A 27,559-nucleotide genomic window follows, 5' to 3' on the forward strand; every position below is an offset into this window, starting at 1 on the left:
TACCCAACTGTCCCTGCCCCCCAAAGGATTACTTTTTAGTGATTTTACATAAGAAATAGAGGTCAGCCAAGAAACATAAACTAGATATTAATAATATTTGTTTTCCTGTATTTAGAGATATTTTTTTCCCATTTGCATTCATTTCATTTTGAGGAACTTTATGAGGTTGCCTTTTAAAAAATGATGCTTAATGCTATAATTTTTTTTTTGAGAGCAAGTTATGTTTGAAAATTTAGGGTCTAAATCTTCCTATATTTTTCAATGCCTCTGAAAAAATTGAACTCTTCCTTCCCTTCTTCTACCCCATTTCCCTGTCCCCCATGATAGAAACTAGGAAAATGGTCCATCTAAGAAGAAACTCTTACATGTTTTTAGAAGCCATTAATACTAAAATGTTTTGTTGAAATCAAGGTTATCATTACAGAATCTGTTGATCCCCATTTATTAAGTAATATCTGTATTTGACCTAGAATCAACTATTTTTCAGATTTTTTTCCTTTCTAAATGAGCCTTTTTTTTGCATGGTCAGTCGCATTAATGCATGGGATTTGATCACTAGAACAGTATTGATACAATGTATTGATTCTTTTACAAACTAGCATTTTTTGACACACAGACATGGCCGTGATCTTGATCCTTGATTGTGAACAATGTCAGATGACATTGTGGGTGGTGTGGTATGGTGTACTTTTAGAAAAATCGAATAAGAGAAATTTTACATTATTAGAGGCATGTTTATTCAGTTTACTAAGAGTTTATCTTTAAATGACAAACTTCCCTAATTCTTTTGAAATAGGATAAAATTTTCAAAATAAATGGAATTAACATTAACTGTTTAGAATCACAGGGCACTATGATGGAAGCAAAGTAAATAACCCATGACGTTTGAAATAAGAGATCTATTCTTTCCAAGATGATTCATATATAAAAACGTGGGTCTAGGTCAGGGGAATCAAATCCTTTAAGAAAAAGATCTGATAGATGAAATACATGATAGTGTTTTGTGGGAAGCTGGATTTTTGAAGATATAGTAGTTGAGGTCATTTGCTTATCATCTAAAGGGACAAATAAAGATCTATCTATGGTTATAGAAGGGGCATCTAGGTGGTTGGGAGAATAGAGTACTGGCTAGGAATCAGGAAGATGTGAATTCAAATCCAGCCTCTAATATTACTAGCTGTGTGACCCTGGGGAAGTTAAGTAACTCCCATTTGCCTCCATTCCTCAGCTGTAAAATGGAGGCACCAGGAAATGGCAAACTGCTCCAAGGTATTTGACAAGAAAATCTCACAGACTCCCTAGGGTCACAAAGAATCAGACAGAACTGAAAGATTGAATGACAGAGACTTATAAAGGATGGGAGGAGCAATTCAGAAGGAATTAATTTCAAGGGATGCAGAAAAACTTCCAGAAGTCTGGTTCAGAGATTGCTACTAGGAAGCCAGATTCCTTTCTATTCAAAATTCTATCAGCTTTGGGCATTAGGAAAATTAAGACAAAAGTGAAAACAATCCCTGCTTTAAGGGGCTTACATTTTACTGGGGAGAAAATAATATTTACACAGGTAGTAAATACAACTTCTGCTGAGGAGAGTGGGAGGTGCTACCAGCTGAGGGATCTTCAGAGATCTCACACATAAGATGGCATTGAATTGAACCCTGAATAGAGTAAAAAATTCAGACATGGGGGACATATTGCTTCAGAGCTTTAAATTTCATCTTACAAGAAGTCTAGGGATCCTGGATCAAACCAGATTATTTTATGACTGTTTTGTAAATACGATCTGACAATTGGGTACCTCAAGAAAGAACCAGTTATGATCATGAGCCTCCCATTCCCACCTCCACAGGAAGTGAGGGCATATATAACAGCTTTATTGTTGATTGATTGATTGATTGATTGACCTCTTCCCTGGGCTGCCCTAGAAAGGATATGACCTTCAGCCCCAAGTGCACCTGGCAGATGCATGTTAAGCTATTAGCTAATCCCATGGCCTGGTGATTTTCATTCAAGCAAGCACTTGAATATTTGCCAGACCATTCCACTGGACCATGCTGGGTAACAGCATATCGTGCCAGAAATCCAAAACGATGACACAATTTTGTTCATGTAGACTATTTGTCTGAAATAAATTGCCTAACAATATCGCCATGTCAGCTTCTGTGAGTAGAGATAACAAAATATTATCACTCATATTAATAGTAACCAAGTAGAAACTGAAACTCTCTTTTAAAATTGCTTTTCTTATGTGCTGTATGACAAAAAACACAGTGGTTGACAAAAGGCAGGTGGCTGACAGTCTTTCCTACTTAAACCAGCACCTGATCTCCTGGATCAGGCAAGCATATGAGCCTTTCCCCTAATGAAGTCAACAATGGAGCTGGAGCTGGGGAAGAGATGACAAGGGAACAAATCAATCAACCCTCCCAGGACCAGAGTGAGAGCTACCTTTGGTTACTGGGAAGGATGTCAGAATCCTAATGTCCCATGGCTAGCAAACTCCTTCCTTCTTTTATGATTCTTGGGAGTGGATTTACTTACAAGTTGCTTGGGTGAGTACTCTTCCTTAGTTACCACTTTCCTTTTTTCCATCCATTTCTCAAGTCTCTATCCTCCTTTCAGAAAGGAGTGTGTGTATATGATGCATTTTAAAATTTAAGGATATAACATTTTTCTCCATCTCTTTAATTTCTCTTTCTTTCTTTCTTTCTTTCTTTCTTTCTTGCTTTCTTGCTTTCTTGCTTTCTTGCTTTCTTGCTTTCTTTCTTCCTTCTTCCCTCCCTTCCTCCCTCCCTCTCTCCCTCCCTCCCTCCCTCCCTCCCTCCCTCCCTCCCTCCCTCCCTTCCTTCCTTTCTTCCTTCCTTCCTTCATCTCTTTCTTTCTTCCTTCCTTCCTTCCTTCCTTCCTTCCTTCCTTCCTTCCTTCCTTCCTTCCTTCCTTCCTCCCTTCCTTCCTTCCTTCCTTCCTTCCTTCCTTCCTTCCTTCCTTCCTTCCTTCCTTCCTTCCTTCCTTCCTTCCTTCCTTCCTTCCTTCATCTCTTTCTTTCTTTCCTTCCTTTCTTCCTTCCTTCCTTCATCTCTTTCTTTCTTCCTTCCTTCCTTCCTTCCTTCCTTCATCTCTTTCTTCCTTCCTTCCTTCCTTCCTTCCTTCCTTCCTTCCTTCCTTCCTTCCTTCCTTCCTTCCTTCCTTCCTTCCTTCCTTCCTTCTTCCTTCCTTCCTTCCTTCCTTCCTTTCTTCCTTTCTTTCTTTCTTTCTTTCTTTCTTTCTTTCTTTCTTTCTTTCTTTCTTTCTTTCTTTCTTTCTTTCTTTCTTTCTTTCTTTCTTTCTTTCTTTCTTTCTTTCTTTCTTTCTTTCTTTCTTTCTTTCTTTCTTTCTTTCTTTCTTTCTTTCTTTCTTTCCTTACATTCTGTCTTAGAAACAATAGTGGGTATAGTGGGTATTGGTTCCAAGGTAAAAGAGTGGTAAGGGCTGGGTAATGGGGGTTAAGTGAACTTGTCCAGAGTCACACAGCTAGGAAGTGTCTGAGGCCAGATTTGAAACCATCTTTAGGCCTGACTTTCTATCCACTAAGTCACCCAATTGCCCCCACTCCATCATTTTCTTAAAGCTAGACTATCAATGGAATATAATATCAAGTCCTCATTTGTAGCAATTGCCTATTTCTGATATGCCAATGCTCATATTGATAATTTAAGTCAGTTCTAGGCTCTAGCATATCCCTCTTCTTCTGCCTTTGGAAACCACCATTTTACTATTAAGAAACTGCTTTTAATATTACATTTCTTCCTATTACATTTGCTCAATTTTTCTGAATGGAGAGAAAATGGGTTCCTTCAGGAGATACTGTATCCTTGGCCACCCTCTAGACCTCTTTCTCTCACATTTGTTCTATCTCCTTTAATGCAGAGGAAATGAACCCCTTCAGGAGATACTGTATCCCAGGCTACCCTCTAAAGTACTGGAAACATTTCCTCTTGTTCCCTGCTCCCCTTCCTCTCATCACACTCTATCTAAAGGAAGAATAGGCACACCTCCTGCTTTGCTACTGTCAACCACACCCTGCCATCATTACTCAGCAACCTTTTCTCCTTTGAGGTTCATTTAATACTTATATACCAACTTATTTAGAAGCTGCTGAAAGTTATTCTATTAGCCCTTCAATTGTCCTTTTTCCTTTTTCAAGATGTTCATCCCTTGGCTCATAATCTTGTTTTCTATTGATTTACTAAGAATAAAAAAATACCAAACTAAACTAACTTTATTTTTGGATTAGTTTGCATTAGACTGGCAGATGTTTACCTGGGAAATTACAAAGTTTTTTGGTTGATTTTTTTAATCAAGGAAGGCCTTGATTAAATCATTTATGACATCCTATTGGATAAGAGATAGATATCATGAAGTGGGCTTCATGATAGAAGCAAAAAAGGTGTACTATTTTACTTTGAGAAGAAAGTCCTCCTTGACTTTATCCAAACCATTGATATAAACCCTAAGTAGCAGTGAGCTGAGGAAAGATTGCTGGGACACTAGAGTCTACTATGCAAGCTATATCACCCCTGTAAAAACCATTCTTTGAATCTGGCCACAGACACATAATGGTCCTCTATAATTCAGGCAAATGTTTTGCTAAAATCAACGTCATCTAACTGAGCTGTCAGGGTGGAGATATACCACTTTTTTTTTAAACTAAGGATAGAATAAAGCTAGGAGGAATAGCTAGTACCATGGATGTGCTGGAGCTGGCTCTTGTGATTGTTAAATTTTCATTTTCAGAATTTGTCCCTCCAAAATCAGCAAATGTTAAAAACCAGTGCTTACTTTGTTGACTATTCAAATTTGAGAAAATGATAGATAAAATGAGAATAGTACACATTAAACTTTAAAGATATATCATGTGTTCATTTTTTTTTTCAGAGAGCAAACCACTGGTTAAAACAGTGGAGGATAAACAATAAAAAAGGGAGTAAAATAAAAATAACTTTGATTGACTATCATGCTAGTCTATTATTAATAGGTTATAATTTAATAATGATAAATATAGTGTCTCATACCTGGATTAAAAAATCATTTTCATCAATGGAAGATGGAGGATGCATATAAGGCAGCACTTCAGTTAAAAAAGTCTAGGGCAGTGATGGTTAAGATGGCAACCAGAGTGCTCTCTGTGAGCACATGCTGCCCCTCCTCACTCCCCCCCCCCCAGTTCTTTACTAGAAAGGCAGAGGGACTCTACTAGAAAGGCAGATTTGCTCCGCTCCCCTTCTTTACCATGCCTGAAGACATTTTTCCCCATCCCCCACCCCTCTGCACACAGGGGTTAAGGTGGGTAGCTCATAGGTGGCAGAATTGAAGGGGAGCAGAGCACTCTGGCTACTCTCCTCCCCCTCTCTTTACTTACTGAGTACATTCCTCATTTCACCCACCCCTCTGCCCAGTAGTCCAATGGGAGGGCTTCCTCCCTCCCCTCTGTGGGGTAAGGGAGGGGTGGGACAGGGCCTGGCACTCCATCTCTAAAAGGTTCTCCATCACTGGTTGAGGGTTTTTAGGAAATGCACTATGAAGTGACAAAGGGTTATGGCAGAGGTTCCTAACCTTTTGGATAACAACTAAATGGGGTTGTTCTAGTAGGTTGGATTTCCTTCACTAGAAAACTAGGGATCTTCAAGAAAAGATCAAGTGACCACTTGTGGAAGATATTGTGAAGATGGGTTCTGATTCTAATACATTTGGCCTCTATGGCCTCTTAGTTTTCTTCCAACCCTGTGATTCTGTGATCCTTTATGATGTAAGCTCCTTATGGGCAGGAACTATTACTTTTGTTTTTATTTTTAATTCTTGGCATCGAATATTCTACTTTACATATAGTAGGGGCTTAATAAATGTTGAACTGAATTGAGTTGAATGTGTGGAGACATAAAGGTAAGAACAGGTTGGAACTAGCTTGAATTAGTTCTTAAGAGGAGGTCTGTTAAATTTTGGGGCAAAATGCCAGAAATAGGGACTTATTTTGTTTTTGTTTTTGCTTTGTTGACTGTCTAAACTTAAGAAAGTGATGGAAGAAAATGTCGATAGTAGATTAAACAAAAATGCATTCAATTTTTTTTTCAGAGAACTTGTCAAACATTTACCAGCATACCTCTGTATTAAAAAAAAAGAAAAAAGAAGAAGAATGGCTATTGGGTAATAGAATCAAGAATATTTAGGTACTTCTTTAATCCTGGGTTGGGGACTATCAAGATCATATCTAAAAGGGATTCATGAGAAGTCCTTTACTTAGATTTAATAAATCAAGGTCACTAGAATGTGATGGGGAGGGAGCAAGTGGTAGCTATCTGATAATAGTTCATATGATAAAGTATAAGTTGAATGTAAGCTCATTCTGAGTGTGGGGGGATTTTTACTCATCTCTATATTCCAAAATGAGAAGACAACATAATTTAGTGGCATTCCAGAGGCAAATCGAAACGAAACTAAACCTAGCCTAATCCTCTGAAAGAGCATGGCCAATGAGTTCAACCCTATGTATTTATTCTGCTATATCATTATAGGCCTTTTGGGAGAGACAGATTAATTTCCTTGGGGTGGGGAACTCAGTGAAGAAACTCCTTCTACCAATGTGGATTAGCAACTGTTCTACAACTTATTGTCTTGGGAGCTGGCAAGTTTAGAGACTCATCCTGGGCCCCACAGTTAGTATAAATAAATCAAATATACATACTTTGTTCCCAGGCGGTCCTGATTCTAAAGTGAGCTCTTTATCCATTATACTACATTGCTTTTCACATACCTGGTATAAATTTATGCTTAAAATAATATTCATGTAGTACTTTTTTAAGGATTTCAAAACACTATTCTCATACAGCTACGAGGGAGGTAGTATTTTTCCTATTTTATAGATGAGAAAACAGAAACTCTGAGTGGTTTAAGTGGCCATTTAGCACACAGCTAGTATTTAAACTCAGATCCTCCTGATTTAACATCCAGCACTCTATGTTATGCTGCCTCTTTGACTCTTATAGGAGAAAAGAAACATAATTTTCTTGATAACATTCCTTGAGATGTGATATACACTATATATGCAATAAACATATATATATAGAATAATGATGCTATATATAGCTTATATATACTATATAACTGCATAAATAATATATATAACCATATATGTCATAAATATAAAAGAACTATGTATAAAAAACAGTGTACATATTTATACGAATCTCCTCTGTCTCTCTCTTTGTCTCTGTCTATCTCTCTGCCCCTCTGGTCATTAGTTTTAATCAGGTGGTGTTGTTAGCTACTATTCTGATTCTACTTGACTAAAAGAACCAGGCCCTGGGGAGTCACTCACCCTGTTTCAGAGGGAATACTGGGGAAGTGCCAAGCTCTCCATGATCCTCAGAGAGTCAATAACCTTTTATCCCCCAGCTCTGTCTCTCTCTGGGTGAAAATGCTATCTTTTTATTCTAAGGGTTAGGGTTCATGTGGATTTATCCAATTAGAATAGTTTTCAACCCCCAAGTCCAGGAAAATCCCACATCTTCCATGAATCTTTGAGTAAATACTAGTCACTAGTCATGTGATTTTTGAATAATGCTACTAGCTTCCCATATGAACAGAAAGACATTTCACTGTATGCAATGTCTTTAAATAGAGATAGTACAAGGAATAAACATACCTGAAAGACTATATTCAAAGCATCTTTAAGATCTAGATGGTCCCAATACTTTAGAGGCACATTTCAACTAGAGGAATTTTATCTAGGAAAGGTTTAATTAAGTTACTTTAGCCCTATTCTAGCCTTTCCTCTTATGAAGAGGGAAAATAGTATAGGAAACAAAATAGAATTTTCAATTTTTTAACTCAGAGCCTTCTGTGAGGGAGGGGAGGCATCAAAGGTCTAATGGGAGGTGGGGGGAGAAAGATCAGAAGCTGGGGCTGGTTCTCAAGTTCTCACAGTTCTGTCACAGGCAACAACCTGTTTTGTTGTTTACTAGCCAACCTGATTTCAGCTGTTCCTCCCAGGTTGTTCATCGTTCATGGAACAGAGAGATATAGGCAAAAGCAGAGCAGGTATAGAACAGAATTCCGTCTGCTCTGATGCTGTCTTTGTCAGACCACAGCTGTGATCCTGTGCACATTACTTAGCTTTGAACAGGTCTTGTGATATAGATAGGATTTCAAGCCACATTGGAATTAAGGTATGCTGTTGACCAGTAGCCTCTGCCACATAGAAAGCTAGAACATAAAGATTCCTTTGTTTCATGCTTAACTGAAAGCTTGGAATTGGTGATTTGGTCTCTGGCATCCCCATTAGCACAGAAAAAGTACCAAATAAGGACTCTAGTTGACAGTCTCACTCCCTGGGATCTCTTTGCTCTTGCCCAGTGTTTGTCCTAATGAAAAAACAAGGGAGTGACTGTGAAGAGGAGGTTGGACACTTAGTCAGAACATGTATAGTTTGACAACTATACCCTTAAAAGCTAAGGAAAGGAGGCAGCTTGGTAGCTCAGTTAGATGGAGGGCCAGGTCTAGAGATGGCAGGTCCTGGGCTCAAATCTGCCCTTAGACACCTCTGAGCTGTGTGACCCTGGGCAAGTCTCTTAACCTCATTTCTTAGCCCTTACCTCTCTCCTGTCTTAGAACCAATACACTGTATTGATTTTAAGATGGAAGGTAAGAGTTAAAAAAAAAAAGAAAGCTAAGGAAAAATTCTTCTTTAATTCCTTGCTTATGCTGGATTAGTCATTTCTATCACTCCAACAATATGGCTGCCACTGGAGCCCTAAAACACCATCTTGCTTTATCTATCTATTTGTGTCCTTGAACTCCCTCCTCTTCTTGGCCAAGAAGTATATCACTTCCCTCTGGGGCTCTTCCAGTTGACCTCTGAGTGGTTATATAAGTGGCTATTTAAGGCTTACAAAACCTTCTGCACTTAGGGAGAGGAACCTAAAAAAGAAAGGGGTCCTATAAAGTCTCATTACTCGTTTTCCTTCACTTAAGAATCTATATGAGACCAAAAGAGAAGTGATTTATACTTTAAAACAATATGCTTATTTTCTTAGGTTATTAAATATGCTATTTATGTTATAGTGGCCTATTCTATTGAATATTACTTTCCATCTATCCTATAGATATTTATGACTAGCTTCTTCTGTATCTAAAACATATAACATCGACTTGAAGAATTAAAAGTATGCCATATATTTTTCTTTTTTGAATTTGCTTAATGTGTCATTTTGAACATAAGCTATCAAACTGTGATGAAAAATTTATTATGCAGACATTTAGGCCATTTTTTTTTTGCTACTAGAGGAAGGGTGAATTTTCTTTAATTGATTGTTTTATTCCAGCTGACATTTATGGACTGGAGATACTTCACAGTATAAGTATTAGCAGATATTATTCTGAAAGATTCAACTTGATAGTTTTCTAATTTTAAAGCCATAAATGTTTGTTTTGAGAGGGCCATTCTTGAAGTGTTAAATTCACTTTTTGTGGAGCAAAGTTATTCTCTTATCTTCTGTTTTATTTGTATTTTCCTTAAGCTTATCTAATATTTTCTGGAGTTCCTCCAGGAAGCTTTTGTTGAAATCTTATTTCAAAAAAAAAGTGCTCTGGTCACGTCTGTTTAGTATATGAGAAATGACCTGAAGGGAACTTTCCCATGTAATAATTAACTGGTAGTTCAGAATGTAGAATGAGATAGTTTTTCTATCTCATGTTGGGGAAAGTTTCAGTACTTATAAGCTAGCATTCACTGTCTCATACCTACTTAATGTTTTCAAACAACTTCCAGTGCCTAAATATACTTCTTTCAATTGTATTTACCTGGATCCTTTTCAGTTTCTTCCTTGGCCTCTCATAGTTGCTTTGCTGAATAAGTTCCAGAGTAGAGTACTTCCACTGGATTGTGAGCTCCCTGAGGTCAGGGACTATCTTTTGCCTCTTTTGTATCATGGGTGCTTAGTACAGTGCTTGGCACATAGTAGGTGCTTAATAAATGTTTATTGATTGGTTCATCATTAAAATGGGACAATATTATAACATGGTCTATCAATGAATGTTAGTAAGGAAGGAAAACAAGTCTTTGATTACTTGGAATATTGATAAACATCCTTCTATTTGGCTGAGCAATATACTGTCAGTGTCTTAAATATATTATACTGTGATCTGTACTTTTTAATATTTTTGATCATATAAAACCTAGATGTTGTTTTAATGTAACACTTTCCTTTGAGGTGTTACCCACTGGCCCAACTCACTGGAGCCGGTAGGTTGCGTCTCCAGAGGGATGGCTGCTACTTTCAGGGGGTGACTGTCCCCTAAATACTAGTTCCTCAGCCTCCACTGATGTGCTTCCCCTTAAAAATTAGCCTTGTTGACCTGGGGGGAAAAAACACAGAAGCACCAAAGCAGTTATAATAGAACATATCTTTAATAAAGACAAGGGAGAATATGCTCTTATGGCTACCACACAGAACCAACACACACAAAACAGAGCCACCACTCTGGATTCTGAGAACACTGTCTCTGGGAAAGACACTAATAATGGAAATTTATATCAAACTAAAGAACTGGGCTTATATTTTTACCTCAGGATAATAACCAGGCAGGAACACCTGGCTAGTTACATAGAGGTTTAGGAAAGAGGATGGATACAATAAGAGAACCCAAGAAGACAAATAGCACACATAAGATTTGATTACATCCTCCACTCCTATCTAGGGTGCTCAGCTTATTGTTCAGTATGGGGCAAGAGTCAATCAGGGATTTTTTCTTGAAGGCAAGTTTCCACGGGACAAGGGTAAATTTAGGGTTTCATTAAATAAGGTTGTCATCCTCTAGATGTCTTTAGCAAAGACATTTACTTTGATGGCACAATAAGCTCACTAATTCCAAAGCATTTCCCTCAAAACCAGAGGCACACTCTCCTACAAATATACCTAAGGTCTGGGAGAGGGGAAGAATAGGAATGAATTGAAAGTACATTGAATATGAGGCAAATCATCCCTCTGGGAATACAGGACCTTAACATCCCTTTTCTCTCCAGAGGTTCTTCAACATTCTCTGCAGAGCTGTTGGACTGGTTCACTCTGGGTTATTCATCTGTGCTGGCTCTTCACAAAGGCTTAAGATTTCTAATCAACTTGAGGCTCAGAGTGCTCCTTTTCTAGTGTGGTATCTTTCTTGGAAGGACCTATTTGATGCAGGACAAGGTTGAGCAGGTTGAGCTCCTTCCTCTCCAGGTTTGGCTGCTTCTCAGTCTAGACTGGCAGTTACTAGGCAGTGGTTGCCTGATGAGTCCTAGCATGTCTATGCCAGTGTTAGGCAGTGACTAATAGACTGGGCCAAAGAGGTTACTTGACCACTAGGCTCTTCTCAGGATGTGACATCTCTAATGGACAGTATCAATCCGATAATCTGCTGGGCTCCCTCTGGCTGCTGCAACACTGTCTTGATGGGTGGTAGTGTGCTCTCTTTAGCTGGAGTAAGAGATTAATTTTGTAGAGTCCCAAATGGTATCAGAATCATTATCTTTTGATTCTGAATTCAATATTCTTCCTACCATACCAAAGAAACAACGAGATAGGATGGTACCTCCCCGAGGAGAGAGAAAATCACTATAGTTGGGGAATTGTGAAAGGAGAGAGTAGAGGGTGACCAGAGGCAAATTTTATATATTTCATAGTCTTGTCTACAGCTCTGAATAGTTATAGTAAAAAATGAACCTGGAATATTCACAGATTGAAAATATTTCCATTTTATTCCTAGTCACCGTCAGAGAGAGAGAGAGAGAGAGAGAGAGACAGACAGACAGACAGACAGACAGAGAGAAAGAGAGAGACAGACAGGCAGACAGACAGACAGACAGACAGAGAGAGCACTAGGTTTAGAATTAGAGAACCTAGGTTTAAATCTCAGTTTTGCCATTATTACTTATTTGACTTTAGGCAAGGCACATGACCCAGTTGACTCATTGATAAAATAAAGGAATTGGACTAGATGGTCTTGAGGGCTCCTTCCAGCTAGTTGTCTCAATGGATTTATCATCATGAGTTCAGTTCCAGCCTCAGATATGCAACTCTAGTTAAGTCACTTCACTCTGTTTGCCTCAGGACCCTCATCTGAAAAATGAGTTGGAGCAGGAAATGGCAAGCTACTCTAATATCTTTTCCAAGAAAACCCCAAATGGAATCACAATCAGACACAACAAAAATGTCTGAATCAAGTGACATTTATGGAATTTTACAGTTTCAGAGAGGAAAGTTAAAAATTTGACTTAAGTCCTGCTGCTGTCTTCATCTTCTTAATACATATAAACATGTATAAAGTACTCCTTTGAATTCTTTGGTCATTATTTTTTTAAGGGTCCAAGTACCTAAAAAAATTGTAACAAATGAAAGAGTATCTTGAGGAGAAAGAGCCTTGCAAGTCATTTCTCTCCTCTAACTCCACCCCCCCATGCCCTTGTTAGCTCCATTTTATTAATTTTTAAAATGTCTTTAATTATCTTTTTTTTTAAATGGAATTTTATTTTTTCAATTACATGTAGAAACAATTTTTGGTAATTGCTTTCTGACATTTTGTGATTCAGATTTTCTCCTTTTTTCTCCCCATTTCCCTGAGGAGTCTGATATAGGTTATACCTTTCATGCAACACATTTTTCCATATTCCCCATGTTGTGACTTAAGACATATATCATATATACAATAAAACTCATGAAGAAAATAAAGTGAAGGATGGTGTGCTTTGATCTGCAATCAGATTCTAACAGTTCCTTCTTTGGTTGTGGATAGTGGTTTTTTTTTTTTAAATCACGAGTTCCTTAATGTTTTCTTAAAACCTGAATTCAAATCTGACCCCAGACACTTATTAGTTGTGTGATCTTGGGCAAGTCACTTAACTCAGTTTACTCATCTATAAAATGATCTGGAGAAGGAAATGGCAAACCACTTCAGGGTCCTGTCAAGAAAACCCTAAATGGGGGTCACAAAGAGTAGGACAGGACTGAAATGACTAACCAAACAAGAAATCCTCGTTGTCTTGACTTTTTGGGCCTTGGTTTTCTCATATGTAAAATGAGAACATTGGTTTGGATTATCACTAATGCCCCTTTCAGCTATTGCTATAAGCAACATAAGTTGTATATACATTTTTTGTCTGAAAAGTTGGCTGAATGTTTTCTATAGTAATGCTAATAGAAATGAGAATTTTTAGAATCATGTGACTAATGCTTATAATCAACTTTGCAAAATAATAATAGATGATATTCACATAGTACTTTAAGGCTTTTGTGCTGTAGAGGGAGCAATATATGAACCTTCTGCATCCACCTTTTTTTAAAGTTTAAATAAAGATTTTATTGATGTATTTTGTTTTTATATTACAAACTTTCACAGGGGGCTCCTACTTTATAAGATGTTTCTTGGAAAACAGTTAAATAAAACTAATAAAACTGTAATCACATATGAAGGTGAATGCAACATTTCAAATCTGTAGGTCTTTCCCCACCTACTTTAAAAAAAAATAGAAATCCAATGTTTATCCTCCCCTTAGCCCACTCTGTTAGAAACAAAGAAAAAATGAATTTATTGTAACAAATATGCTTAGCCAAATAAAACAAATTATCTCAATAGGTCTACAAAAATATGATCTGGGCCTGCAAATGACCAGGGAGAGATGAAAGCAGTCTAGATTGCCTTTGGGAAATTACAGAGTTCTCTTAATGACATCAAACCTCTCCCTGAAACAAAGGCCCACATTTTTGAGGCAGCGAGGTGGAACAGTGTTAGATCTGTGGTCCTGCAGCTGGAAAGACTTGAGTTTAAATATGCTTACTAGCTATGTGACCCTGGGTAAATCACTTAACTTCTGTCTGCCTCAGTTTCCTTGATTGCAAAATGGGGATAGTAATATTCTCTTACTTTGCAGTTTTTTTTAATGAGGATCAAATGAGATGATGCTTGTACAGCACAAAGCCCCATAAATGCTTATCTCTTTTCTTTTTTCCTAACTTTTTATTATCAATAAAGTTCTGAGAATGATGTATAGCTATGAGCACATAACATGGAATGATACAGACTCCAAAGGGCAAAGCTGAGTATAAATCAATGGACAATGGAGAGATGCATGGTGGTCATGGAAATGAGGAAAGACGTGATAGAGTCTTGAAGGACATGTGGTGTAAAAAATGTTATTAAAGAAATGAATAAAAGAAAAAAAAGAAGATAGCCTTGTCACATGGTGAAGACAAGAAGATAAATGATGGATGTGCTCTGCTAATATCCTTACAATGCCATGAGAATGCAGCAACTCTGGGGAGGACATGGGGGAGAGTCACAGAGGATATAGGCAAGTACCAATAAGGTATGGTCTTCTTTTTTGAAGGGAAAGGTAAGAAGGGATGAGGGCAATATTCTCCAAAATTGCACAAGTCATGATACTTATTTTTTTTCCCCAACTGATATGTACTTTTTAAGGAATGTAGAATTAGCTTCATAAGAGTAATATATATATATATATTTATATGCATATAAATAAATTTATATAACAAATCCCAAATTTCTTATTCCTCTCCTCTTAAGGTTACATACATATGGACAATTTCCAAAGTAATAAAGGAAACTACAGTAAAAACAGACCAGACAAAAACCAGACATCTTTCTTTGATGAGAATCAATCCTTTATGTTTCTCAGTCTGTTTCATCTATATTCATTTATGACTAAATTCTAATGTATGAATTTAATATTAGGTTTCTTCTTAAAATTTTATTTTCTAGTCTGAACTTCAACACCAAGAAAGTTTTCCATGTACACAGCAGAACAAAAAAAGAGATTGTGTATGAAATTGAGCTTCTCTTTCATAACAACTACTTTTAAAAGAAAAATCATTATAAATATTTTTAGTTATTTTCAAAACTGTCCTGCTTATTTGTGATTACTTCCAAACTTCCCATCTTTTCTCTTTTGTACAGTGAAAAAATGTTTCAATGATCTTTTATTTTTGATGCTACTGCTGCTAATCCCACTTCTGTTTCCCACTCCCAAATTAAAAATAAAAAAAGGGAAAAAAGCTCAATCCTTGTTACAAATAGTCAAACTAAATGAATTTACCCAGTGGCCATGGCCAAAAAATGTGTCTCCTTTTAAACCTTGGATTTTTCACCTGATTGTCAAGAGTGGGGTAATATGCTTCATCACAGATTCTGGAGATATTAATGAATTAATTGGTCAACTCTTGTTTAGAATTCTTAAATATTCTAAACTTTTTTTCTTTTTGCAATATTGTTACTCTTGTACAAATTGTTCTGGTTCTTTTCATTTGATTCTGTATCTGAATATTATATTTTGAAAGTAGTTAATTAGCAACTAATTCTAGTGTCTCAACACTCTTAAATCCTGCTAATATAACAGAATCATCATTTGTTTGAATATACATAAGTTTATGAAGATGAGCTTACTGGGAAACTTTATTTTATGTTGTGGATCTCTGGGATTTATATCTTTCATGTGTCAAAAGTGAATGGATTTGCTCATTACATGTTTTAATGCATGTTCCTCCAGCCTTGATTATTAAGGTTGGTGAAGATTATTGCTTAGCAGATGCAACTGGAGAAAGAATATTCCATGGTTAGCAAGGGAGACATAGTTACTATCTCCTACATTCCAAAGTTAGATATGTGAAGTTTTTCTTTTGTTTCTGCCATACCTTTGCTTTCTGTATGTCTAATTCCCTTTAGGGGAATTGCTCAGTCTTCCATTTCCCTTGGGTGGTTCAATCTAGATCTCTGGGTCTTCTGTTACAGCAGCATGTACAAACAACCCATACTTTAGACTTTTGAGTCTGGACTTTTAATGACCTTCTTAGTATGATTCTTTCAAGGTCCTATTCTAGGTGATGGCTAGCTAATATAGTTAATATATTAACCACATTAGATTGTTGGTGGCTCACATTATACCTCTCCAAAGCATTGGGTGCATTTTGGAAGAGATCATCTAAAGCTTTAACCTCTAGAATTTTGACTTTTTGGTGCTTGTCTTAGTAGGACCCATTTTCCTAAACCAGTGATGGTGAACCTTTTAGTGACCAACTGCCTAAACTTCAACCCTCATGCTGCATGTGAGCTCCCTCCTTACCCCAGAAAGGGGAGAGTGGAAGCGTTCCCATTGGGCTTCTGGGAAGAGGGGCAGGTGATGTGAGAAATGGAGAGGGGGAGGGCAATAGTCCTCTCACCCCCACCAGCACACATGCTATAGGTTCATCAGCATGACACACTGCCTTCTAAGTTTCTGAGTCTAACAATTAGAGGGGTCCTAAAGTTGAATGGCCTGTTTTTGAATGGTGTGGTATAGTGGAAAAGATTAAAAATTTTCTGCCACTGATGGTCTTTAGGTAGAGAAAGAATGACTACTTATCTGGATATTATGGAGGGGCTTCTTGTTCAGATATGGATTGGAATAGATATCTTCAGAGTTCCCTTTCACTCCTGAGATTCTATTATCTTCAGGCACCTCAGGGAGAGAGGGAGAGGGAAAATTTTTGAATAGGGCCCTTTGGGCATCAGTATACTTAGTCAATTTATATGTTTGGAACCTAATTATTGAGTTGAAGCTATCCATGAACACAGTCACACTATTCTTTAAACAATTTTTTCCAATTATCTGTAAAAACAGTTTTTAACTTTAAAAGCATTTTTTTTTGCATTCCAAATTCTCTCCTTTCCTTCCTTCCTCTCTCCTTCTCTCTCTGAGACAGCAAGCAATTTGATATAGATTATATACGAGTCACGTTATTTCTGCCAAAACCCAGAAAAACTAGAGATGAGAGGGCTTGATTCATAGCAAGGATTGAGTGGAGTAGATTATGGTTTAGCCATGCATTTGGTAATAAGAACACCTGCAAATTTACTTGTTCATAAGACATATTAATGAGACTACTCTGCTGATTCCCATTAGTTAACTGACCTCAGGAGGTGATTTACTTGACTGAATTAGAGTTCAAAAGGGCACTCCCAATTCTTACTAATTAAGACAGCAAGCTTAAGCTGCCAGTTTCATAAAGGATCAAGCTGGCTTAGGGTATGGTCTGGAAAACTCTCATAATAGGATACAGACCTTCTTTGACTGCAAGAAAGAAGAAAACCAAGTGACGAGTGGAAATCTGGAAATTTTGGAGAAATTAATAATTCTGAAATTAACCTGAGGTGAGACAGACTAAGTAGTTAAGAAAAGACTTAAAAAAAGAGAAAAAACAGACTGTAACAAACATGAGAATAGAGAAAACGTTTAGATTTGAACTATTTAAATGTTAGAAATGGGTAATTGGAGAGAATGGTTTGAAAACAAAGGCTTTGGGGATCCACTGAGACTAATGGAATGAAAATGATTTTGTCAATGTGGATATTTGGATGACTCAGTTTACCTCTGCACTTTGAGAAACCCCAGTACTAAGCACACCTATTTTGTTTGAAAGTTAAGTACCTGTTTGTTCTGAAAGGTTTCTCTATTGGGTAAAAGCTTCCTCTCAGGAAGCCAGCTCCTGAGTTTGACCTTTGCACTTAGTTTGCTCCAGCTGACCATTCCCTAATGCCATAGCTATTGACTGCAAAGGGACTTGCACCTGTTTGTGGTTAGTCACTGTAGGCTTCCCAAAAGGTATAAAGAGACTCTCAGGTTCAGTATCTCTTGGGAGTTCACATTGAGCACGGTGTTCTCTCCCAGAGAGGAGTGTCTTCTGCCAGAGATATGGTTCCCAGACCCTTTGATTCTGTGTGGTTATTTAGCTTATGACTCCATGTGGTGGCCAAATTAATGAACCTATCCCTATTCCTGATTAAAGACTGGGTTTTCTGACTACTTGATAATTCTGTATTTATTTCCAAGTTATCAATGTAAATAAGATAAAACTTAATCCTTCTGTAGCAAATTTGGGAAACTTGTTGATAATTTAGTTGGTGATTGTGTATTGTAATGGAGCTTCATTTCACACATTTTCCCTCTTCTCTTCTCCCCATACCCATTGATTTTGGGAATCGTGGATTCCTGTTGTGACTGGAAAAAACAATCCTTTTCTTGAGCATCGGTCATGTTGGATGTTGAACTGCCTTTCTCTTATGAGGAGACTTCTGAACTCTTCTAACTCAATTCACTCATATTTTGTCTGTGACTTAATCTGGTGCGGACAAAGGTGTTATTGCAAAATGTCTGAACTCACATGCTCTTCCAGAGAGTTCAGTGCAATATCATTGGGTATTGTGAGTACAAATTCCAGTCCTTCAAAGAAAGAATGCTCTATTTTAGTAACTCAAATTTTCCATGAGTTGTGCCATTTTTTGGATGATTTTCTTAGAAATTTCTAGTTTACTCTATTGCAAAATTCTGTGTCACGTAAGCATTTTGTACTTTGACTTTTTCCCTCTGTAGAATATACTTGTCACCTTCCTACAGGATAGGTGTGAAAAAGAGGGTTTGAGGTTCCCCTTTTTAAGAACTCTTACTGTTCTGTCTTAGAATCAATACTGTGTACTGGTTCCAAGGCAGAAGAATGGTAAGGGCTAGGCAATGGAGGTTAAGTGACTTGCCCAGAGTCATATAGGAAGGTGTATGTTCAGATTTGAACCCAGGGCTTCCTGTCTCTAGGCCTAGATCTCAATCTACTCAAAACTAGCTGCCCCCTGCCTTCAGTTTTTTAAAACATTTTACCTGTTTTCTCCTATTGTAATTCTCAAAATCAACAAATATTTGTGGAATACCTATAAGATACAATGTTTGACAAAATTGCATGAGCCTATGTGGCCACACACCCAGGACCTTCAGAAAAATCCACGAATAAGCTAAAAAAGCATTTAATGAATTATTTGTCTTGCTTTTAGTTTTAAGTGGCTCAAACTTGTAGGGAAGCTACAATTTTTCCATGAGCAGACTTTTTTTTTCTGTTAGACTGATGGTTTGTTGTTTGAGGGGATGGCTAGGCAAGAAGGAGCAAATTAGGAAGGCTCCTGGAACTCTAGAAAGTTTAAAGTTGTCAGCTTTCTTACTGTATAGTATAGTATAAATAATGGTTAACAGGTAGTTTGCCATTTACTGGAGACTAAGCACCACAAATGTGTAGGATTTTATTTTCAGTTTACCAATGAGAATAAAAAAAAGAATTCCACTCAAATATCTCCATTGTACCATTGTGGTAATAAGAACTACTTGATAATTATACAAGGTTGACTGGTATGATTGTTGATGAAAGAAGGCTTGACAGAAGATTACTCTAGTAATAATGAAAAATATTCTGTTTTTGTTTTGTCATTTTAGAGTGTAAAGGTACTTCAAGATACCTTTGAAAAGTAGAATGACTAGTTGACTCTATGATGCGAGTGCAACTAATGTGATTTTAATAGTTGTGAAATCTTAAACTGCTTAAATCTTCTCCACTCTCACACCACAAGACCCACAAACTGCCACTTACTCTAAATAGGTTGTGTTAGCTAGCATCCAATTTAAGAACCAGGAAATGATCCCAGAGCACTGGATGGGCATGTTACTTAAGGCCATACAACTTAGTTATATAACTGAAACACATCAATTGGGGAGGTTTCTCATTGCCAAAAGACTTAAGCAATGATCACAGTGTGTGTGTGTGTGTGTGTGTGTGTGTGTGTGTGTGTGTGTGTGTGTGTGTGTGTGTGTGTGTGTAGACTATAGGTGAATTCCTTTGTTCTTCACTATGCATTTTGACTTCTGAATTAGGACATTTTTTTTTGAGAGGTAAGGTGCTTAAATAGTTTCATTAAAAAATGATCAGTTAAAAATGAATGAAACTGAATTGACCCTTGAGATTTTCTTCATTTTTTTTGGTCATGGTGTATGTAAGAGTAGCCCATGTCCTTGATATAAATATGCATTTAGAATGGTAATATTTCAGGTCTCAGATTCAGAGTGATTCCTTTTTTTTAATAATTAAATTTCATTTTTTTCACTTAACCAAACAATTCTTTCCTCTCCTCCCTATTGAGAAAATAGAAAACCCCAATCCTTAGGTTTTTATAATAAATATGCATAACCAGGCAAAATAAATGCTCATGTTGTCTATGTCCCCCAAACCTCTCATGTTTAGATTGATTTCCACATATTTGGATGAAATGACCTCTGGGATATGGGAATCGGAGTCAAATGCCCCAGAACATAATTTGACATTTCCCCAAGTTCATCTGTTGCACTTGCTCTGGGTTACTATTTCCAGTGTCCCTTCTCCACTACCTTTCTGCTGAATCAATGTAATCTGTGGTAACTAATTGATACTGCTTTGGGATAATTTCTCAAAATGGACTTCCGGCTTTAAACATAATTGGAGGAGTTTTGTTTTTTGTTCAGCAATTATATGCTATAAGAGACAGAATGAGTAAAAACAACATATTTTAGGAGACTAATATCCGGTTACTGATTAATAAATTAGTCTGATGCTGTGGAATGTACAACCCTTTATCCATCCCTGAATACCTTGGCTAACTATAAAGAAGGAGCAATCTTAGCAAGTACAATGACTTCTTGTCAGGAAGCGAGGCATTTATAAAGAGAAATGGAATGATGATTTTATTTTTTTTTTGGCTTTTCATTCTCTTTCTCCTGTGTTGTTTTTATTCCTTAACCTTCTGTTTTCTGTTGTTCAGTGCTTCTCAAAGTTTTTATCAACTGTACATATGTTGGTATATATGTGTGTGGTGGGGAGGTCTAACCTACTTTAACAAAAACTGCTATACTAAAACTTTGTGCTTATCATGAAATCTGTTAGAGATTATTATTTTTTCCTTAATAGATAAATGAATCTATGAACTCATGAAAAAGCACAGTATCTCCAGTCGTGCAAATTGAGATCCATTATCATCATTTGACTCTTGTTCATCTCTTCTCATAATCCACTATTTCCCAATATACTTGTGGCTTTCTTCTAGGTACTATGACATTTCATATGTGTCAGTGTTTCATCCAGGCTTCCTATTATATCTTGCTATATGAGCGGCACATTTCCTTCAAATGTACATCTCTTTGATAATATTTTTTAAAATATTTTTTCTTTATTTTATTCCAGAAATATAAAATTTCCATGGTTACATGATTCATGTTGTCGTCTCCCTCCCCTCTTCCCTCTCCCTTCCCAGAACTGACAAGCAATTCCTCTGGGTTATACATGTCTTATCACTCAAAATCTATTTCCATATTTCCAATTTTTGTAAGAGTAATCTTAACCAGACTAAAACCCCAAATCATGTAGCCAAATAAATAAGTGATAAATCACATGTTTTCTTCTGCATTTCTATTCCAACACTTCTTTCTCAGGAGGTGGATAGCATTCTTTTTTATAAGTCCCTCAGTATTGTCCTGGATCATTGCATTGCTGTTTGTAGCAAAATCTGTTACATCATGATGTTTCAGTTACTATGTATAATGTTCTGGTTCTACTTATTTCACTCCACAATAGTTCATATAGGTCTTTCCAGTTCTTTCTGAAATCATCCAGTTTGATGATATCTTCTAAGATACTTTTGGTCCCCAGTTCATCACTAGACTCATATCAGAGATTTTCATAGGGCTCTTTGGGTGATCCATAGTATTTCACGATTTATTTATAACCATATAGTAGAACTAGAACAATTTTGCCCTTTTGCTCTGGACTTGTGGCTTGATAGGGGTGGGGAAATTCCCTCCTTGATACAGATGGACGATTCTCTATACCATCAATAAATCAGAGGTAGTTCTTAAATTTAGTTCCTTCTGATTCCAACGCTGACTCTCCTCAGTATTCTATGCTACCTCTCATACCAGCAAAATATAGATGTTAAAAAAATAGACTTTGTTTTAGGGAGAAGTTTGGGGTTGTTGAAAGTGCTGCATTATTTCCCAAGTGCAATCCAATCTGCTCTGTTCTTTCCATTCGATTCTGGGTCCAAGGTATGTGAACAGCTATTCATTAGTCACTTTTCCCTACACAAATAGTTTTGAGAAAAAAAAAACCAGGTCACATATCATAAGCTCCCTCTCCTCTTTAATTCTATTTCATCAAATCCCTTTAGTGTCATTACTCATTTTTTCCTTTCCTTTCCTTTCCTTTTTTTTTGTTTGTTTGTTCTAACCTCTGGTAACATGGTGACTCTTTTAAAAAACAGTTAACAAAAGGGAAATGATTTAGCTATACAAGCAGAAGAATACTGAAGAATATTCGCTGTGAACAATTTGAGGTGATTAAGCTGAACAAAATTCTCTTGCCTAAATTACCTATCATGGTCCATCAGATTAGAATTTAAGAGAATCTTGGACTTCTTTTAGTTATTTTGTCCTCATATGTTTTATGTCCAGGAAATGACATCAACAATCTGAGCATTTAATTCTCTGAGCTGATCTCAAGTTTAGTTTTGATGTCTTTTTAAAAGTATTGAAGTTTTTATTGATGTATTTTTTTTACATCAATCAGTTTATTCCAAGTATCCTTCCTTTTTCCTCTTCCTGAGAGGCATATAATATCACTACCCCTCCCCCATACATTCATATACACATACACACATATATATATTACCTATATAAAATAATAATTTTAAGGACAAAAGAGAAAAAATTAGTACAATTGATAAAAATATCTTAAGATATGTTCAGTGCATAATATTGGTGAACCTCCTACTTCTGATAAGGGGTGGAAATCTTTTCTCATAGCTCTTCTTTTGAGCCACACTTGTTCTTTGTAATTTTGCAACATTCACTTTTTATTGTATTGTGTTTACTTTTCTTCCAATTTATATGATCATTATTGTACTTTTTTTCTTCACTACTTCATTCTGTATCATTTCATGTGGATCTTTCCTTTTAGCATGATCTTCTGATAGTCCAATAATTCTTAAATTGTCTCTCCTTTGATCCATTTTCCAGATCTGTAATTTTATTAATGCGGTATTTCATAGTTTCCTCAATTTTTTCATTCTTTTGATTTTGTTTTATAGACTCATGAGCCTTGTGAAGTCATTTGCTTCTAGTTGTTGGATTCTAATTTTTAAAAACTGAATTTCATCCCTGACTTTTTGGTCTGATTTTCTTTGTAGATCATCTTTCACCTTTACCTCATTTTCATGCAGGTCAATTTTGGCTTTCAAAACACTATTTTCTTGCTTTAGTTCATGTGCCTCAGTTTCCAGATGACTTATTTTGCTTTTTAAGTTCTTTCCCAATTGTATTCAGCCTCTCTTAATTGCTTTTTTTGAATTGTGTTTTGAGTTCTTCCAAAGCCTGTGTCCAATTTGCTGGAATTTCTGTGTTTTTGCTTGGTGTTCCTTGATTCTCCTCTATTCCATTTGCTTTTTTGTTCATTACCTGGATAGAAGCTGTCCATTGTAATTTCTTTTTTTCTTTTTCTATTGTTTACTCATATTTTTTCCTTCTTTCCCCCTGTCATTGACTGTAATTTTGCTCCTCTGTTTAGTTGCTGGATCTGTGGGTTTGGGCTATTCTGGCTTCTTCTCTGCTCTGCTGATTGACTAGGTTAGGCTGATGATATTAATGAGCACTGGGGTGTATGGGGTTTTCAGAGAGGGGTAGTATCTCTGGTATGGAGGGCTTGTCGTGCCCTCCTAGGGCAGCTCTCCAGCCACTGACCCCCACCTGACACCCAGCTCTCACTTGTGGCTCCCAGTAGCTGCTAGCATGCGGCAGCGGCCACACCCTGGGCAATGGCTTTGACAGGCTGGCTAAACCTTGTGAGGGTAGCCATCGGGTCGTCGACCCCTGGTGAACCAGGGCTTTGCTCACCCAGCACCCAGAAGACTGCTTCGGCGGAACAGGCGGAAGAAACCAATAAGAAGGTTCAACGGCTGAGATGGCGATGCAGCAAAGCACTGTGGAGTGCTCAGGGCGTGTTGGAGCACAAAAGACAACAGGGCCATCCAATGCAGCTGAGGAAGTCTCCAGACGTAACAATTTTTCATGCCACTGGACCCAGGCTTCCAATGCTGAGAGAGTGAGACTGTCTCTGTGCATCGGCTTTTCCACTTAAATCTTCACGCACAAAGACAATCGTCATCCTCGGTTACCGAGAGACTACTACTACTACTACTGATTTACCACAATTGTTACAATAGGAAAATGAATTAGACATAGCTATTATGGGCAATACAGTGATCCAGGACAAGTCTGAGGGACTTATAACAAAGCATAAGTTCCACCTCCAGAGAAAGAACTGTTAGAGTCAGAAGCAGGTCAAAATATGTGAATTTAACTTGTTTATTTGGGTTTATATTTTGTGGTTTTCATTTTATAAGATTAATCACTTACAAAAATGAACAATATGGAAATATGTTTTGCATGATAATGCATGCATAACTGAGATCAAATTGCCAGTCAGCACTAGGAGAAGGAAGGGAAGGGAGGGAGGGAGATAATAAATTTGATCTTAGGAAACTTAGGAAAACTGGTGTGGGAATTTATTACATGTAACTCATAAATTAAAAAAAAAACACAATGTCATTTAGTGTCAGGATGAATTTCAACCAGATCAAATCAAATCTAGGTTTTCAATCACAAATGCTAATATTCAAATCTCAATTTCCCCAAGGATCATTAGCTGCTGGCACCTCAAATTACAGAGCCCACACTTTGTAGTGAGCTCAGTTTCCCCAAATGGTGGTTCTTACCTTCTAAGAAATTTTTTCCCACTATTTTAAACAATTAAGAACATTTTCCCATGTTTATATGATTCATGTTCTTTCCATTCCCTCCTCCCTCCCTCCTTGAGCTGACAAGCAGTTCCACTGGTTTTTACATGTATCATTGTTTAAAGCCTATTTCCATATTATTAATATTTGCAATTGTGTGATCATTTAAAGTCAACATCCCCTATCAAATACCCATCGAACCATGTGATCAACCATATGTTTTTGTTCTGTGTTTCTACTCCCACAGTTCTTTCTCTGGATATGGATAGTGTTATTTTTCAGAAGTTCTCTGGATTGTCCTGGATCATTGCATTGCTGCCAGTAAAGAAGTTCATTATTTCAATTGTGCCCTAATGTATCAGTTTCTGCAAACAATGTTCTCCTGGTTCTGCTCCTTTTATTCTGCATCATTTCCTGGAGGTCTTTCCAATTCACATGGAATCCCTCCAGTTCATTATTCCTTTCAGCACAATAATATTCCATCATCATCAGATATGACAATTTGTTCAACCATCAATGGACACCCCCTCATTTTCCAATTTTTGGCATTACAAAGAGCACAGCTATAATATTTTTGTACAGGTATTTTTCCCTATTATCTCTTTGGGGTACAAAGTCATCAGTGATATGGCTGGTGGGATCAATTCACAACTCTATCAGCAGTGTATTAGTGTCCCAATTTTGCTACATCCCCTCCAACATTTATTATTTTCCTTTACTGTCATAATAAACTTTTTTTTTACCTTTACCTTCTGTCTTAAAATAAATTCTAAAAAAGAAGAGCAGCAAGGAGTAGGCAATCAGGGTTAAGTGACTGGTACAGAGTTATGTAGTTAGGAAGAGTCTGAAATCATATTTAAATCCAGGAACTCCCAATTCTAGGCCAGGCACTTTATCTAACTATAGTACCTAGTTTTCCCTTCATAAACCTTTTAGATCCCCTTAAAGTTGAGCAGTGAGTTAGATCAATTCCTTTGTGTTCTAAACTTAATTCCTCCAGGATCTTCACAGAGCAGCATGACCTCAAGTTTACACAACAGATCCCTCCCATGAAATGAGGAGTATATGTGTGTGGGGTATTAGGCATTCACCAAAGGTCCAATAGCTACATTTAAGAGGGTGGATAGTACATGTCTTGCCCTTCTCCAAAGCACCTACTATTTTTTTTTCAATTTTAAGATAGAAAATATGGGGAAGATCCTCCCTGTAGCAGTCTTGTATTCAGACTCTAAAGTTTGGGACATTCCTCTTGAATGGTGCTTCAAAGATAAAAGTTTTGTAAACTTTATTAAAATTATTTCAAGCTGAAATTTTTTTCTAAAAAGTTTCCATTTGGGGAATATTTATAATTGGATAGAATATTGTTTGAGATTATTTAACAGATCTTATACTAAGAAGTTTTTTATAATGTCATAAATTTTTTACCAACCAGTCTTTATCTCTGCAATTTCCAATCTGGCCAGAGTTGTGAGGGCAGAGAGGAAGCATCTTGTATTTTTCCTCCTTATTTCCCACTGAATGTCTAATCAAAAGTCAGAGTGTGATAGTCCCTGCTTAATATTGCTGAGAGCTGGCAGGGCTATGTTTGAGATTTCATTAGTCTTACCCTACTTTCTAATCACCCCAGGGAGGGGTAGTATCTCTGGTATGGAGGGCTTGTCGTGCCCTGCTAGGGCAGCTCTCCAGCCTCTGACCCCCACCTGACACCCAGCTCTCACTTGTGGCTCCCAGTAGCTGCTAGCATGCGGCAGCGGCCACACCCCAGGCAACGGCTTCGACAGGCTGGCTAAACCTTGTGAGGGTAGCCATCGGGTCGTCGACCCCTGGTGAACCAGGGCTTTGCTCACCCAGCATGTGAAGACTGCTTCGGTGGAACAGGCGGAAGAAACCAATAAGAAGGTTCAACGGCTGAGAGGGCGACGCATCAAAGCACTGTGGAGTGCTCAGGGCGTGTTGGAGCACAAAAGACAACATGGCCATCCAATGCAGCTGAGGAAGTCTCCAGACGTAACAATTTTTCATGCCACTGGACCCAGGCTTCCAAAGCCGAGAGAGTGGGACTGTCTCGGTGCATCGACTTTTCCACTTAAATCTCCTTCACGCACACGTATCTTTGTGCACACTCATCTATCCTAACCCCGTCCACCCTCTTCAAGTCCTGCGGTGATGGGGGAGTGGCGACGCAACAGGTGGAGGTGACCACTGGCAGTTGTAGTCATGATCCTACATGTAGGCGGCCCATGGACCAGAGGTCGCTCGGCCCTGTGGGTAGCAGGGACGTTTGGCAGCATCCTGGGCGACTAAGCAGCCCTCTCTAGGACAGCACTGCTCACCCTAATCAAGGGAGGGGACTAGAAAAGGTGTCCCAAACATTGCCTGCTCTACAAACACCTGGTCAGCACACCGCAGCTGGCGGGTCATCCCTTTAAGCGGTCGAAACCAAAGAAAACATAATACAAAGAAACTCCTACTAGGAGCATGGAACATCAGGACATTACTTGATAGAGAGAATACCCCAAGACCTGAGAGAAGAACAGCTCTAATCGGTAAAGAACTGGCATGATATAACATTGTCATTGCAGCATTAAGTGAAACACGCTTACCAGAAGAGGGATCACTCAGTGAACCCACCACTGGATACACCTTCTTCTGGAAAGGTAGAGCCACAAATGAAGACAGAATCCACAGTGTTGGCCTGGCTATCAAGATCAGTTTGCTCAAACAGCTGCCAGACTTGCCTGTGGGCATCAGTGAGAGGCTCATGAAGATCTGTTTGCCTCTCAGCAAAGACCGGTATGCCACAATCATCAGCGCATATGCCCCTACACTGACCAGCACAGAGGAGACCATCGAGCAGTTCTACTCTGAC

At 37.7% G+C, this 27,559-nt stretch overlaps 1 long non-coding RNA gene across 1 annotated transcript in view; it reads left to right on the forward strand.

Annotated features, from left to right (window-relative positions):
• The first annotated feature begins 2,113 nt into the window (after nt 1–2,113).
• LOC103096999 (uncharacterized) overlaps nt 2,114–27,559 on the forward strand; it is a 426,622-nt gene continuing 401,176 nt past the window's right edge. Inside the window, exons 1-2 of the long non-coding RNA XR_008917887.1 lie at nt 2,114–2,552; nt 14,041–14,374. This is a non-coding gene — a long non-coding RNA (uncharacterized LOC103096999). The remainder of the gene's footprint in view (nt 2,553–14,040; nt 14,375–27,559) is intronic.

This window comes from Monodelphis domestica, chromosome 3, assembly GCF_027887165.1.
Source record: "Monodelphis domestica isolate mMonDom1 chromosome 3, mMonDom1.pri, whole genome shotgun sequence".
NCBI classification, from domain to species: domain Eukaryota; kingdom Metazoa; phylum Chordata; class Mammalia; order Didelphimorphia; family Didelphidae; genus Monodelphis; species Monodelphis domestica.